This window comes from Entelurus aequoreus, linkage group LG04 (assembly GCF_033978785.1).
Source record: "Entelurus aequoreus isolate RoL-2023_Sb linkage group LG04, RoL_Eaeq_v1.1, whole genome shotgun sequence".
Lineage (NCBI taxonomy): Eukaryota > Metazoa > Chordata > Actinopteri > Syngnathiformes > Syngnathidae > Entelurus > Entelurus aequoreus.
Genome location: NC_084734.1, coordinates 1,070,612 through 1,085,611, shown reverse-complemented (window position 1 = coordinate 1,085,611; position 15,000 = coordinate 1,070,612). Strand labels below are relative to the sequence as shown.

The window sequence follows — 15,000 nt, the reverse complement described above, 5'->3', positions numbered from 1 at the left end:
AGACATGAAACTGCTACAGGAAAATACCAAAAAAAGAGAAAAAGCCACCAAAATAGGAGCGCAAGACAAGAAGTAAAACACTACACACTGGAAAACAGCTGACAAGTCCAAATAAGTCAGGGTGTGATGTGACAGGTGGTGACAGTACACCTACTTTGAGACAAGAGCTATAGTGATGCATGCTTGGTTATGCTTTAAAGCAGGGGTCACCAACCTTTTTGAAAGCAAGAGCTACTTCTTGGGTACTGATTAATGCGAAGGGCTACCAGTTTGATACACACTTCAATAAATTGCCAGAAATAGCCAATTTGCTCAATTGAACTTTAACTCTATGTTATTATTCATAATTAATGATATTTACACTTAATTGAACGGTTTAAAAGAGGAGAAAACACGAAAAAAAATGACAATTCAATTTTGAAACATAGTTTATCTTCAATTTCGACTCTTTAAAATTCAAAATTCAACCGAAAAAAAGAAGAGAAAAACTAGCTAATTAGAATCTTTTTGAAAAAATTAAAAAAAGAATTTATGGAACATCATTAGTCATTTTTCCTGATTAAGATTAATTTTAGAATTTTGATGACATGTTTTAAATAGGTTAAAATCCAATCTGCACTTTGTTAGAATATATAACAAATTGGACCAAGCTATATTTCTAACAAAGACAAATCCTTATTTCTTCTAGATTTTCCAGAACAAAAATTTTAAAAGAAATTAAAAAGACTTTGAAATAAGATTCAAATTTGATTCTACAGATTTTCTAGATTTGCCAGAATAATTTTTTAAAAATTTGAATCATAATAAGTTTGAAGAAATATTTCACAAATATTCTTCGTTGAAAAAACAGAAGCTAAAATGAAGAATTAAATTATAATGTATCTATTATTCTTTACAATAAAAAAAATAAATTTACTTGAACATTGATTTAAATTGTCAGGAAAGAAGAGGAAGGAATTTAAAAGGTAAAAAGGTATATGTGTTTAAAAATCCTAAAATCATTTTTAAGGTTGTATTTTTTCTCTAAAATTGTCTTTCTGAAAGTTATAAGAAGCAAAGTAAAAAAAATAATGAATTTATTTAAACAAGTGAAGACCAAGTCTTTAAAAAATGTTTTGGATTTTCAAATTCTATTTGAGTTTTGTCTCTCTTAGAATTAAAAATGTCGGGCAAAGTGAGACCAGCTTGCTAGTAAATAAATACAATTTAAAAAATAGAGGCAGCTCACTGGTAAGTGCTGCTATTTGAGCTATTTTTAGAACAGGCCAGCGGGCTACTCATCTGGTCCTTACGGGCTACCTGGTGCCCGCGGGCACCGCGTTGGTGACCCCTGCTTTAAAGTCATATCCAACAATTGCCACAACAACTTTTTACTGTCAACTGAGTTTCATTTTTGAATTTATTCTGCTGCCTCCGCATTTTTTCAACGCAAAAAATGTGGCTTGTCTCGAAAAAGGTTGCAAAAGATTGATCTAAGTTGTCGCTGAACCTCCATGGCCTGCCTTCTCTGCGTGCTGCGGACCAACAAAACCTCCTTTTCTTTTATATTCTTAGTCATCAATCTCTTCCGTCTTCTATTTGCTCAACGCCTCTTTTTTCCTGGCATAACAATGAGGGTGCATTATTTTTTAGCATAAAACTGATGATCTTAGCACCACTTGCTTCTCTCTCTCTCTTATTTAGCAGCTTTAATACTTCTAGAAACCTGCACCTGTCTTCCTTTTCACCTTTCATTTACTTTTAGTCTTTTGACACAAATGTGTTTTAGTTCTATTTTAGTCCTCTAAATGAATGTAGTTTTAGTTGAGGATATTCCTCCACGTGTTAGCGGACTAAAAGATGAACAAGGCACCATTGAAGTGGTCTTGAAAGAACTTGAAGCGCCACTCTACATCACGACACACGCTGTGGTCAAAGTTGGAATTGCCAAAAAAAAAAAGACATTTTAGAATATTCCACACTCTGCTGCCATCTGGCGACCAAAGCGGATAGTGCACCCCCCACAATTTGTCACGTTTCATGCGTCAGGTAAATTGGATGATGGCGGCCGTATGAATGGCCTTCCTGCTGGACTTGACCACTTATTTGTCAAAATGTAGTCAGAGCGGCTCGGAGTAAAGTCTGGATGAATGACTGGACGTGACGAGTCATCTTGGGACTTGACTGGCAGCGTGACGTGAGGAGTGTCACAATAAAAGCGGCAGCGTGATGTGAGGAGTGTCAAAATAAAAGTCACAATAAAAGCGGACAGCTTGTGATCACAGTTTGTTTACGTTTAGATTCACTTGTAGTTTAAAGGCCTACTGAAAGCCACTACTACCGACCACGCAGTCTGATAGTTTATATATCAATGATGAAATGTTAACATTATAACACATGCCAATACGGCCGGGTTAACTTATAAAGTGACATTTTAAATTTGCCGCTAAACTTCCGGTTCGAAACGCCTCTGAGGATGACGTATGCGCGTGACGTAGCCCGGCGAACACGGGTATGCCTTCCACATTGAAGCCAATACGAAAAAGCTCTGTTTTCATTTCATAATTCCACAGTATTCTGGACATCTGTGTTCGTGAATCTGTTGCAATCATGTTCATTGCATTATGGAGAAAGAAGCTGAGCAAGCAAAGAAGAAAGTTGTCGGTGCGAAATGGACGTATTTTTCGAACGTAGTCAGCAACAACAGTACACAGCCGGCGCTTCTTTGTTTACATTCCCGAAAGATGCAGTCAAGATGGAAGAACTCGGATAACAGAGACTCTAACCAGGAGGACTTTTGACTTCGATACACAGACGCCTGTAGAGAACTGGGACAACACAGACTCTTACCAGGATTACTTTGATTTGGATGACAAAGACGCAGACGTGCTACTGTGAGTATGCAGCTTTGGCTTCTAAACATTTGATCGCTTGACCGTATGTGCGCAACTTTTTTTTGTGTATGTACGTAACTTTTTTTAAATATATAAGCTTTATGAACCTTGGGTTAGGTGAACGGTCTTTTGGGCTGAGTGATTGTGTGTGTTGATCAGGTGTTTGAATTGTATTGGCGTGTTCTATGGAGCTAGGAGCTAGCAGAGGAGCTAAGAGCTAGCATAACAAACACGCAGGTGTTTTTATGCTGGATTAATTTGTGGCATATTAAATATAAGCCTGGTTGTGTTGTGGCTAATAGAGTATATATATGTCTTGTGTTTATTTACTGTTGTGGTCATTCCCAGCTGAATATCAGGTCACCCCCGGCTCTCACAGCATCTTCCCTATCTGAATAGCTTCAACTCCCCACTAGTCCTTCACTTGCACTTTACTCATCCACAAATCTTTCATCCTCGCTCAAATTAATGGGGAAATTGTCGCTTTCTCGGTCCGAATCTCTCTCACTTCATGCGGCCATCATTGTAAACAATAGGGAACTTTGCGTATATGTTCAACTGACTACGTCACGCTACTTCCGGTAGGGGCAAGCCTTTTTTTTATCAGATACCAAAAGTTGCAATCTTTATCGTCGTTGTTCTCTACTAAATCCTTTCAGCAAAAATATGGCAATATCGCGAAATGATCAAGTATGACACATAGAATAGATCTGCTATCCCCGTTTAAATAAAAAAAATTCATTTCAGTAGGCCTTTAAGTCTAAGAATCACTCCTACTCTCCACGATATTTAAGAGACCTTCAGAGGTGTCTTAAGTGGTTAGGAGTTGCCAGCAGGGGATGGCACTAAGGCGAGAGAGACGTGCGCGAACGTTCAGGGAACGGAACAATGTTTTTGGTTTTTTTTTATGACGAGCAGCTGATCAAACGGTATCGTTTAGACAGAGCGGATATTATTTTTGTCACAGATTTAATACTTTTCGATTCCTTGTTGATTTCTGCATGTGGCTGCAGTGGGCTAGTATATATAGAGCCACCCACACCAGTTTCAAATTAGTTGCCTAATTAATGAATTGGAAAGAAATGTTATGACAGTAGCGTATGTGTGTGGCCGTGAGGTGAGTGACGTCAGTGAGTGTGTGGGCGAGAGAAGAGAGGGAGCGGTAGCGTGAGTGCCGGCGGGGACTAGTTTGTTTTGTATTATTTTGTAGTTTATTGTCAAAATATACACTCCCATTGTCCACTTAAATATTTCCAAGATATTTCTTTATTCTTAGACAACGGATTCCCTTCCGTGATTGGTCATTTCTATGGACACAGAAATGACGTCACCTAAAATTCCGTTTACGGCACATAGTAATGTCGTAATTCAGCTCTGAGTGTGACACTTAAGATTCAGTCCTACACTTCGCTGAAAGTGTGAGTAAGACGCTTGATAACTAACTTTTAAGTGCAGCTTTCAGCGAATAATTTATTTACTCTTAAGTCAACTCTTAGCAGACTTCTTAGGAGTAATTCTATGAAGCTTGATAAGTACGGCCCCAGATATTCAGCTGGGAATGACTACAACAGTAAATAAACACAAGACATATATATACTCTATTAGCCACAACACAACCAGGCTTATATTTAATATGCCACAAATTAATCCCACATAAAAATACCTAGGTGTTTGTTATGCTAGCTCCTAGCTACTAGCTCGAGCTAGTTATAGCTCGAGTGGGTTATATGGACGGGATCCCGTCCATAAAACCCACCAATACAATTCAAACACCTGCACAACACACACACTCACTCAGCCCAAAGGACCGTTCACCTAACCCAAGGTTCATAAAGCTTATATATTTAACCAAAGTTACGTACGTGACACGCACGTACGGGCAAGCGATCAAATGTTTGGGAGCGCGCGGGGGTGACCTGGGGCCGTACTTATCAAGCTTCTTAGAATTACTCTTAAGAAGTCTGCTAAGAGTTGACTTAAGAGTAAATAAATTATTCGCAGAAAGCTGCACTTAAAAGTTAGTTATCAAGCGTCTTACTCACACTTTCAGCGAAGTGTAGGACTGAATCTTAAGTGTCACACTCAGAGCTGAATTACGACATTACTATGTGCCGTAAACGCAATTTTAGGTGACGTCATTTCTGTGTCCATAGAAATGACCAATCACGGAAGGGAATCCGTTGTCTAAGAATAAAGAAATATCTTGGAAATATTTAAGTGGACAATGGGAGTGTATATTTTGACAATAAACTACAAAATAATACAAAACAAACTAGTCCCCGCCGGCACTCACGCTACCGCTCCCTCTCTTCTCTCGCCCACACACTCACTGACGTCACTCACCTCACGGCCACACACATACGCTACTGTCATAACATTTTCTTTCCAATTCATTAATTAGGCAACTAATTTGAAACTGGTGTGGGTGGCTCTATATATACTAGCCCACTGCAGACACATGCAGAAATCAACAAGGAATCGAAAAGTATTAAATCTGTGACAAAAATAATATCCGCTCTGTCTAAACGATACCGTTTGATCAGCTGCTCGTCATCAAACAAATCCAGAACATCGTTCCGCTCCCTGAACGTTCACGCACGTCTCTCTCGCCTCAGTGCCATCCCCTGCTGGCAACTCCTAACCACTTAGGACACCTCTGAAGGTCTCTTAAATATCGTGGAGAGTAGGAGTGATTCTTAGACTTAAGAACGTTGATAAAAAGCTTTTATTCTTAAGTTTGAGAGTAGGACTAAATTTCGCAAATTCTCAGGACTTAAGTGTAAAATGGCACTCTAAGAAGCTTGATAAGTACGGCCCCTGATATTCAGCTGGGAATGACTACAACAGTAAATAAACACAAGACATATATATACTCTGTTAGCCACAACACAACCAGGCTTATATTTAATATGCCACAAATTAATCCCGCATAAAAAACACCTAGGTGTTTGTTATGCTAGCTACTAGCTCGAGCTAGTTATAGCAAGCGATCGAATGTTTGGAAGCGTACTCACGGTATCGCGTCTGCGTCTGTGTATCGAAGTCAAAGTCCTCCTGGTAAGAGTCTCTGTTGTCCGAGTTCTTCCATCTTGACTGCATTTTTCGGGAATGTAAACAATGAAACACCGACTGTGTTGTGTTGCTGACTTCCCTCGCAAAATACTCCGCTTCGCACCGACTTTCTTCTTTGCTTGCTCAGCTTCTTTCTCCATAATGCGATGAACAAACTGCAACAGATTCACCAACACAGATGTCCAGAATACTGTGGAATAATGACATGAAAACAGAGCTATTTCGTACTGGCTTCAATGGGGAAGCCATACCTGTGTTCTACTGGCTACGTCACGCGCATACGTCATCCTCCGAAGGCGTTTTGAACCGGAAGTGTGGCGGGAAATGTAAAATGTCACTTTATAAGTTAACCCGGCCGTATTGGCATGTGTTGCAATGTTAAGATGTCATCATTGATATATAAACTATCAGACTGCGTGGTCGCTAGTCGTGGCTTTCAGTAGGACTTTAACTTCTGTTTTAGCGCCCTGGTTTTGTGTTTCAGTTGCCATGACGGCAGATTGCTTTCACCTGCCTCTGATTAGTGTTAGGGACGCTCACCTGCTCCCGGCACTAATCAGAGCCGTCCTCTCGCCTCACTCGACTAAGTATGTTTGATTCTTGAGCGAAGCTTTGCCATTTGTGGACATGCTAAGCTTTCTTGTTAGCAATACCGTTAGCTTCCTGTGCTATAAACACGCTTGTCTTGTTTATTTTTGTATCCTGTTGGATTTATTAGACATTCAATCTTTTCCTGACCTGCAAGTTGCTTCCTGATGTTCCTCTGCATCTTGAAGAGACCACCTCCGCCATCACTATGTCATTGTAACACAGCTTTTATTGTGGCGATCGTCAGTATTGACTTTTATTGTGGCGATCGTCAGTATTGACTTTTATTGTGGTGATTGTCAGTATTGACTTTTATTGTGGTGATCGTCAGTATTGACTTTTATTGTGGCGATCATCAGTATTGACTTTTATTGTGGCGATAGTCAGTATTGAATTTTACTGTGGCGATTGTCAGTATTGACTTTTATTGTGGTGATCGTCAGTATTGACTTTTATTGTGGCGATCATCAGTATTGACTTTTATTGTGGCGATCGTCAGTATTGACTTTTATTGTGGCGATCATCAGTATTGACTTTTATTGTGGCGATAGTCAGTATTGACTTTTATTGTGTTATTCCTGTCCTCTCAGCTGAAATGTGATTAGGAAGAGAATGATGTGTGTGGATGGTGCAGGTATGGATGGTGCAGGTGTGGATGGTGCAGGTGTGGATGGTGCAGGTGTGGATGGTGTGGATGTGTGTGGATGGTGCAGGTGTGGATGGTGCAGGTGTGGATGTGTGTGGATGGTGCAGGTGTGGAAGTGTGTGGATGGTGCAGGTGTGGATGGTGCAGGTGTGGATGTGTGTGGATGGTGCAGGTGTGGAAGTGTGTGGATGGTGCAGGTGTGGATGGTGCAGGTGTGGATGTGTGTGGATGGTGCAGGTGTGGAAGTGTGTGGATGGTGCAGGTGTGGATGGTGCAGGTGTGGAAGTGTGTGGATGGTGCAGGTGTGGATGGTGCAGGTGTGGAAGTGTGTGGATGGTGCCGGTGTGGATGGTGCAGGTGGGGAAGTGTGTGGATGGTGCAGGTGTGGAAGTGTGTGGATGGTGCAGGTGTGGATGGTGCAGGTGTGGATGTGTAGTTGTGATGCGTCTAGTGCAGTAGTTAGGGGGAAGGTTGCATGTCTACTTCCCATCTGCTTGCTAACCTCTCGCTTACAGACACTGCCGCTGGCTAGCCTTTGTGGTGAACGGAGAAGCAGCCTTGTGCGTCAGTCTTCTCCTGCCAGTACAGAGCCTCTCCTTCACCAAGACTCCTGTCAGGCCTCCACGTGGCCACACACGGTAACTTGAGCCCTGCGGCTCAAGGCAAACGTGGCAGGGGATCTCGGAGCTGCAGTGGTCCCCAGAGGCGTGATGCGCAGGCCCACATTGTGGACACGCCCTGGCATCACCCAACCACTTCCCCGCTGCCTTGTGGGTTAGTCTGGGAAGACAAAGGCTAGGGGAGCACACCCTGAAAGAAAAGCAAGTGACGTTGGAGACTGCGCGTTCCCATCATCAAAAAAGACCTCAACGGCGGAGTGGGCGGATGATGGATGTAGAGAACCTCCACAACGGTCACAAAGGCGGAAGAAGGCTGCAGCAAAGATGGGCCCCCAATTGTCTTGGTTTCCATGCCATTGGACCCTGGTCTTTTCTTTGCCAAGGACAGTGTGGTGACTGCCTGTGCACCAGTTTCCCCACTTTAAAAGATTCCCCGCACAGGCGTTCTCCTGAAGGACCCATCATTACCCAACCCCCCTATAAGTCCTATGGCGACCAGGAAATGGGGACGGGAGCAGGACAGTGAAGTCTGGGAGCTTCTAGCCACGCACTGGCACATAGGCGGTGGATGCCTGATTCAGTCGCCTTGCTCTTGGATCGAGGCAGAGAGAGCATTTCGGCAGCAGCACCCACGTCTGAGCAGCCCTATTTAGGATCCACTCTGCTCACCCTACACGGGAAGGGGCTAGAAAAGGTGCCCTAAAAATAGCCTGCCTCCTATAACCTGACTGGAATACCGCGTCCAGTGGGTTCACCTTATAGCGGTCGAAAAACAAAAACAAAAACAATGAACTTTGGAGCTTGGAATGTGAGAACACTTATGGACAGTGCCTCCAGCAATCGTCCAGAAAGAAGATCGGCGATCGTTGCCAGGGAGTTGAAAAGGTGCAAGATCGATATTGCTGCCCTGTCTGAAACCCGCTTGGCTGATGAGGGGCAACTAAAGGAGGAGAAAGGGGGATATACTTTCTTCTGGAAGGGAAAAACAGCTGATGAACCCAGAATCCACGGAGTGGGATTTGCCATCAGAAACCGGCTCATCTCCCAACTCTCCGAATCTCCAATAGGCATCAATGAGCGACTCATGACCCTACGCTTGAGGCTCTCAAACAATCAGATGGCAACGGCTGTGAGTGCCTATGCACCAACTTTGGACTCACATGATGAAGACAAGGAGACCTTCTATGCAACCTTAGACCAGGTTCTATCGGATATCCCGAAAGAAGAGAAGATCCTTCTACTCGGGGACTTCAATGCCAGGGTTGGCAAGGATCACAAGCTCTGGAAAGGCACTCTAGGTAAAGAAGGTGTTGGGAATGTCAACTCCAACGGAGTCCTTCTTCTGTCAACGTGTGCTGAACATGACCTTCTAATAACAAACACCCTTTTCCGCCAGAGAAACCGGTTCAAAACGTCCTGGATGCATCCCAGATCAAAGCGCTGGCATCTCATAGACTACGTCATTGTCAGGGCCAGAGATCGTAAGGATGTTAACATCACCAGGGCCATGATTTGTGCAGACGACTGCTGGACAGACCACCGCCTCATCCGCTCCAAAATGAACATCGAGCTGCGGCAGAAGAGGAGGACACAAAGGAGACTGTTCCGCCCTAAATTTCACATTGATAGCCTTGGAGACACAGATAGGGTGCAACATCTACAAAACACCCTGTCTGTGAGACTCCCGGAAGAATATCCTGAGGATGTGGAGGAACACTGGAAGGCTCTTAAGACCACGCTACTTGAAACCAGCAAGGATACCATTGGCTACAGGACTAGGAAACACCAGGACTGGTTCGATGAAAACGACATCGAAATACAACAGCTGATTGATGCCAAAAGGAAAGCTTTTTGTTCTTGGCAGAGCGACATCAACTGCAGGGACAAAAGGCAGGCCCACGCCAAGGCAAAGGCACTTGTCCAGAGCAGAGTGAGAGAGCTGAAAAACAAATGGTGGATGGAGAAGGCTCTGGAAATCCAGAAGCTTGCTGACTCTGGGGATGCCAGGGGTTTCTTCAACGCTACCAAGGCTGTTTATGGGCCCAGCTATCGAGGCCTAAACCCCCTCCGCTCTAAAGATGGACAAACCCTGCTCAAGGACGATGTAGGTATCAGTTCCAGATGGCGTGAACACTTCCAAGAGCTCCTGAATCGGAACTCCCCACTGGAGATGGAAACCATCAACCAGATTCCTCAGCGACCCATCATGGAGCATTTGGGTGATCCTCCCACCGAAAATGAGGTCCAGGCTGCCATCAGAAAACTGGGTAACAACAAGGCTTCCGGACCAGATGGGATACCAGCAGAAATATTAAAGCAAGGCGGACCAAAACTCCTTTGCCACATCCATAGCCTCATTGGTAAAATCTGGGATAAGGAGGAAATCCCAGCCGAACTCAGGGACGCCCTCATTGTCACCATCTTCAAGAAGGGAGATAAGGCGGACTGTGGCAACTACAGAGGCATCTCTCTCCTATCCACAACAGGAAAAATACTGGCCCGTATTTTGGCAAACCGGTTATTGCCGCTGTCAGAAGAGATCCTCCCAGAGTCCCAGTGTGGCTTTCGTCCAGCTAGGGGAACATCGGACATGATTTTTGCAGTTCGTCAACTGCAAGAGAAATGTCGAGAACAACACCTGCCACTATACATGGCATTCATTGACCTTACAAAGGCCTTTGATTCTGTGAACAGAACCGCCCTCTGGGGTGCCCTCTCCAAGATCGGATGCCCAGACAAGTATTTGAAGATCTTGCGTCTGTTGCACGACGACATGACCGCAGTGGTAGTTGGAAATGGCGGCTCTGAAACGGCTCCCTTCAAAGTTGACACTGGGGTCAAGCAGGGCTGCATCATCGCACCAACCCTGTTTGCTATCTTCATCTCAGCCATACTTCACCTCACCAGTCAAAATCTGCCTGAGGGAGTCCAGTTCATATACCGGACAGACGGCGGGCTCTTCAACCTGAGTAGGTTCAGGGCAAAAAGCAAGGTGCTTATATCCTCCATTACAGAGCTTCAGTACGCAGATGACAATGCTCTTGTTGCTCATTCTGAGCTGGACCTCCAGAACATCATGGATGCTTTTGCCAGAGCGTACCGACTCCTGGGACTTGACATCAATATAAAGAAGACTCAGATCCTGTACCAACCGGCCCCTGACACACCCTACCAACCCCCCACAATTTATGTGGACAACAACATCTTGGAAAACGTGGAGCATTTCGCTTATCTTGGCAGTTTTCTTTCAACGAGAGCTGTCATCGATGCCGAGATCCACCACCGCATAGGTTGTGCCAGCGCAGCTTTTGCTAAGCTCAAGAAAATAGTTTTCGAGAATCGGGTCATCCAGACCAACATCAAGCTTCTTGTATATAACGCTGTAGTTCTGCCCACTCTGCTCTACGGGGCTGATAGTTGGACCACCTACAGCAGACACCTGAAGGCTCTGGAGCAGTACCACCAGCGATGTCTCCGCAAGATCCTCAGGATCAGCTGGGAAGATAGGCGTACCAACATTAGTGTTCTGAAGGAAGCTAACATGCCCAGCATCACTACAACTGTCATTCGGCACCAGCTGCGATGGACAGGCCATGTAATTCGCATGCCAGACAGTCGCCTTCCAAAACAGATGTTGTACGGACAACTGACGGAAGGACAACGCACCCAAGGGGGGCAAAAGAAGCGGTATAAAGATAACCTCAAAATCCACCTGAGGAAATGCTGCTTCAACCTCAACACCTGGGAGGATGATGCCCACCAGAGGGTTTTGTGGAGCAGGATGGTCCATGAAGGCACAGCACAATTAGAAAAGGACCTCCACCGTGCCGCGGAAACCAAGAGGCAACAAAGAAAGGAGAGATCCACTACCAAAACAGCTCCTCAGACCTCCACCACAACCACCACTACTACCACGACAATCACGCACATATGCCCCCACTGCAATAGAGTCTGTGGATCACGGATTGGCCTCTACAGCCACCTGAGGACCCACAGATGACCAGACTCACCAACGGGAGGACTATCATACTCGCTTCGAGTGATCGCCAATGATGGATGTGTGTGGATGGTGCAGGTGTGGAAGTGTGTGGATGGTGCAGGTGTGGATGGTGCAGGTGTGGAAGTGTGTGGATGGTGCCGGTGAGGATGGTGCAGGTGTGGAAGTGTGTGGATGGTGCAGGTGTGGAAGTGTGTGGATGGTGCCGGTGTGGAAGTGTGTGGATGGTGCAGGTGTGGAAGTGTGTGGATGGTGCCGGTGTGGAAGTGTGTGGATGGTGCAGGTGTGGAAGTGTGTGGATGGTGCCGGTGTGGAAGTGTGTGGATGGTGCAGGTGTGGAAGTGTGTGGATGGTGCAGGTGTGGATGGTGCAGGTGTGGAAATGTGTGGATGGTGCAGGTGTGGATGTGTGTGGATGGTGCAGGTGTGGAAGTGTGTGGATGGTGCAGGTGTGAATGGTGCTGGTGTGGATGGGGCTGGTGTGGATGTGTGTGGATGGTGCAGGTGTGGATGGTGCAGGTGTGGGTGTGTGTGGATGGTGCAGGTGTGGAAGTGTGTGGATGGTGCAGGTGTGGAAGTGTGTGGATGGTGCCGGTGTGGATGGTGCAGGTGTGGAAGTGTGTGGATGGTGCAGGTGTGGAAATGTGTGGATGGTGCAGGTGTGGATGTGTGTGGATGGTGCAGGAGTGTTTGTAGCATGTGTTGGTTGAGAAAAAAGAGGAAGTTATTACCCCCCCCCCCCCTTCCTGCTGTGCTACACTTGCCATCCTTCATCAGCAGCACTTATGCAACATCTTTTCAAGGATGGATGCCAGCAAAGTCTCAAAGTCTCTCTCTGGTCTCCTTGCCTCACATCTAATTATATACCAAGTGTGCGAGAAAAGCCAAGTGCTTTGAAACACATGAGAGGGCGACACTTCCTGCTGGATGAATGGACTGACTTGATTGGTCGGTTGGAGTTGAACAGGAAGTCTGCAGGGTGGAACACAACTTTCATACATCACTTTGATAAATACTTTCATACATCACCTTGATAAATACTTTCATACATCACTTTGATAAATACTTTCATACATCACCTTGATAAATACTTTCATACATCACTTTGATAAATACTTTCATACATCACCTTGATACTTTCATACATCACCTTGATAAATACTTTCATACATCACCTTGATAAATACTTTCATACATCACCTTGATAAATACTTGCATACATCACCTTGATAAATACTTTCATACATCACTTTGATAAATACTTTCATACATCACCTTGATAAATACTTTCATACATCACCTTGATAAATACTTTCATACATCACCTTGATAAATACTTTCATACATCACTTTGATAAATACTTGCATACATCACCTTGATAAATACTTTCATACATCACCTTGATAAATACTTTCATACATCACCTTGATAAATACTTGCATACATCACCTTGATAAATACTTCTTTGCATCTTCACATGTTTCTATGGAAGATTGGCTTATAGGCCAGAAGTAATAATAATAATAATAAGTAAGTAATAATAATAATAATAAGTGAAATACGTCAATGGACAAGAGGAAGAGAAGACGAGAGTATCTGACATTGTTCAGTAGAGATGGAGAGTGGCCTATGAACTGGAGAAGTCATAATAATAGTACGTAATAATAATAAGTAATAACAAATAATAAGTATTATTTTTAGTAATAATAATAATAATAAGTAGTAATAATAAGTATTACAAATAATAATAATAATAACAAGTAATAAAATATAATATTAATAAGTAATAACAAATCATATGTATTATTATTAATAACAATAATAAGTAGTAATAATTATAAGCAATAATAAAAAGTAATACAAATAATACTAAGTACTAAAATTAATAAAAGATAATAATAATAACTAATAACAAATAATACGAATGATTATTAATAATAATAAGTAATAATAATAATAAGTAATAATAATAATAATAAGTAATACAATAATAAAATATAATAATAATAAGTAATAATAATAAGTAATACAAATAATAATAACAAGTAATACAATAATAAAAGATAATAATAATAAGTAATAACAAATAATATTAATAATAATAAGTAATAACAAATCATAAGTATTCATATTAATAATGGGTAATAACAATTGATAATAAGTAGTAATATTAATATGTAATAAAAATAATAAATAATAACAAATAATAATAAGTAATACAAATAATAAAAGATAATAATAATAATAAGTAATAACAAATAATAAGTATTATTATTAACAATAATAAGTAATACTAATAAGCAGTAATAATAATAAGTAATAAAAATAATAATAATAGTAATAAGTAATAAAAAATAATATAAGATCATAATAATAATAAGTAATAACAAATAAGTATTAATATTAATGATAATAAGTAATAATAATCATAATAAGTAGTAATAATAAATAAAAATAAATAATAAGTATTCACAATAATAATGGGTAATAATAAGTAATAATAATACTAGTAATAATAAGTAAGAATAATAATAAATAATAATAATAATAATAAGTAATAACAAATAAGTATTCATGATAATAATGGGTAATAATAATAAGTAATAACACATAATAAGTATTCATAATAATAATAATAGTCAGTAATAGTAATAATAATAATAATAATAATAATAATAAGTCAATCAATCAAAGTTTATTTATATAGCCCTAAATCACGAGTGTCTCAAAGGGCTGCACAAGCCACAACGACATCCTGGGCTCAGATCCCACATCAGGGCAAGGAAAAACTCAACCAATGGGATGACAATGAGAAACCTTGGAGGGGAGCGCAGATGTGAAATTGTAATTTGGATCAATCATGATTGATCACAGGTTATTACTTGATTGCATCATTTAAAAAAATAAGCCATAATAGGACACCAATGCAATACAGACAATAAAAGGAGATTTTCCTTGAATGCACAACCTTTATTTGCACTAAACAGTTTGGCCGTATTCGGACATGACATTTGCCAGCGAGCACAACAATCACTCTTTGCATCGACATGAACACTGACCGTATCGCACCTTTCAGGTAAGGTAAGTAGCATGTACGATGCATTTATATATTTATATACATGTCTACTTTTATTTTGGAGTGTTGCCTCGTGTTTGATGCTTCCTGTGTTTTCTCACATATTTTTGAAACGTATTACATTGACA

At 41.8% G+C, this 15,000-nt stretch overlaps 1 protein-coding gene across 4 annotated transcripts in view; it reads left to right on the top strand.

Annotated features, from left to right (window-relative positions):
• drp2 (dystrophin related protein 2) overlaps positions 1-15,000 on the top strand; it is a 299,389-nt gene that overhangs the window by 265,756 nt on the left and 18,633 nt on the right. The window lies entirely within an intron of this gene.